Below are 2,202 nucleotides of genomic sequence, written 5' to 3'. Positions count from 1 at the left end.
TTTTTCACCAAATCCAATAACCAATTTCCCTAGAAATATTTCCTCTAGGTTTTCAAATTTGCTGCCAGAGAGTTGTAATAACATTTGCTTATTATTCTTTTAATCTCTAGCAGTAATGATAATTACATCTCTTTTTTATTTCTATTCTTGTATATATTTTTGCTCCCTCTTTTTCTTAGCTATACCCAAAGGGCATTTTTTCAAAATCAGTTTTCCAAAACAAACCCTCCCCGCAAAAAAAGCACCAGGATCATCCTTTCAACACTTTTGAGAGAATTATTTCATATTTTTGTAACTTTAGGCTAACTTTTGTTTAAAAATTCCTTTCTCCCTTATTCTTTTAGCTTGTTAATGGTTTTATCATAATTTCTTTAAAACTAAGTTCCTTTATTATTTCTTTTTTCTTTAAAAATGGGATATTTAAAACTCTGTTTTTCAGATAATAACTTTTTTGTATCTGAAAGATTTTACTATGAAGGATTTGACTTCTTTTTACTTTCTAGGTAGTTTGTAAGTTCAGTTTTAATTTCCTCCTTGAACCAAGAGTCATATTGAAATGTACTTCTTAATTTCCAAGTTGTTAAGGTATTTGTAGTCACCTTTATATTACTTATTTCTAATTTTATTGGATTGTGTTAAAAAAACAAAGCCTATAAAATTTCTACTTTTAAAGTCTGTTGAGCCGATTCCTTTTAAGAGACAATAAGATTCTATGCCTATAAATAATAAATAATTCAGTTCTTATTAATTAATAATAAGTAAATTCAGGCCTTTTGTTCAGCCGGAACCGCCATCTTCCTGTAATTCGCCAAAATGACCAACACAAAGGGAAAGAGGAGAGGTACCTGCTATATGTTCTCTAGGCCTTTTAGAAAACATGGAGTTGTTCCTTTGGCCACATACATGCGAATCTAAAAGAAAGGTGATATTGTGGACATCAGGGGAATGGACACTGTTCAAAAAGGAATGCCCCACAAATGTTACTATGGCAGAACTGGAAGAGTCTACAATGTTACTCAGCATGCTTCTGGCATTGTTGTAAACAAACAAGTTAAGGGCAAGATTCTTCCCAAGAGAATTAATGTACGCATTGAGCATATTAAACGCTCAAAGAGCCAAGATAGCTTTTTGAAGCGTGTGAAGGAAAACGATCAGAAAAAGAAGGAAGCCAAAGAGAAAGGTATTTGGGTTCAACTGAAGCACCAGCCTGCCCCACAGAGAAGCACACATTGTGAGAACCAATGGAAAGGAGCCTGAACTGCTGGAACCCATTCCCTATGAATTCATGGCATGATAATGTAAAGAAAATAAAAGACCTCAAGACTGTAAAAAAAAAAAAAAAAAGAGAGAGAGAAAGAAAAGTAAATTCACTTTACTGACTGTTTTTGCAAGCCCTAAAGGCATTACATTTTTATTTCTATGGAATCTTCTACAGAACCTCTAAATTCTGAAAATGATATATTGATGTGTTCCTCTGTTGTGATATGTTTAACAAGCAGTCCTTCTGTTTCTAAAGGTTTTTCCTTCATATTTAAGCTTTTATATTGCTTGGTGCAAACAGATTTACCTTGAGTCTACCTTTTTCATAACCTGTACCTTTTATCATTATAATGTCTCTCCTTACCACGTTTACACATTTCAGCCCTATCTTGCAGTTATATTGCTACTTCTTTTCATTTTTAGTTTATATTTGTTTTATCTCTTTGTTTATTCTTTAATTTCATACCTTTATTATTTTGCTTTAATATTTTTGGTAAATAGTGTATTGCTGGGTTTTTTTAATAAGTCAGACTGTATCTTTTAATGGCAAAATTCAGTTCATCATATTTAGTGTAGTTGCTGATGTTGATATATTTGATTCTTTTCTATCCATTTTTATGTCTATTATTTATTTTCATTTGTTATTTTCTCTTTTTAATTTGATCAAGCTGCTATTCACTCCCGTTAATCTTTATTCTGGTTTCACTTTTCAAGTCAATCTGACAGAATGTTGTTTTACCACTGGATTTAATACAATCACTTTAGTATAATGGCAGATGCAGTAAATTCCGATCTTTCCATCTTTACATTAAGACATTTTGTTTGTTTTGTCTGTTTTATTTATTTGATCAACCTGATTTTCACTTTTATTGCTACATATCCCAGTTTTATTTTTAAAATGAATTTGACAGAATGTCTTTTAATGGTAGAATTTAACCCATT

General features: G+C 31.2%; 1 pseudogene; it reads left to right on the top strand.

The window, feature by feature from the left end:
• Window positions 1-810: 810 nt before the first annotated feature.
• On the top strand, window positions 811-1,328 carry LOC118018486 (annotated as a pseudogene).
• Window positions 1,329-2,202: the final 874 nt, after the last annotated feature.

This window comes from Mirounga leonina, unplaced genomic scaffold, assembly GCF_011800145.1.
Source record: "Mirounga leonina isolate KUSES-001 unplaced genomic scaffold, KU_Mleo_1.0 Mir_107, whole genome shotgun sequence".
NCBI lineage: Eukaryota > Metazoa > Chordata > Mammalia > Carnivora > Phocidae > Mirounga > Mirounga leonina.
The sequence above is the reverse complement of the archived record's forward strand: the minus strand, read 5'-3'. Positions and strand labels throughout refer to the sequence as shown.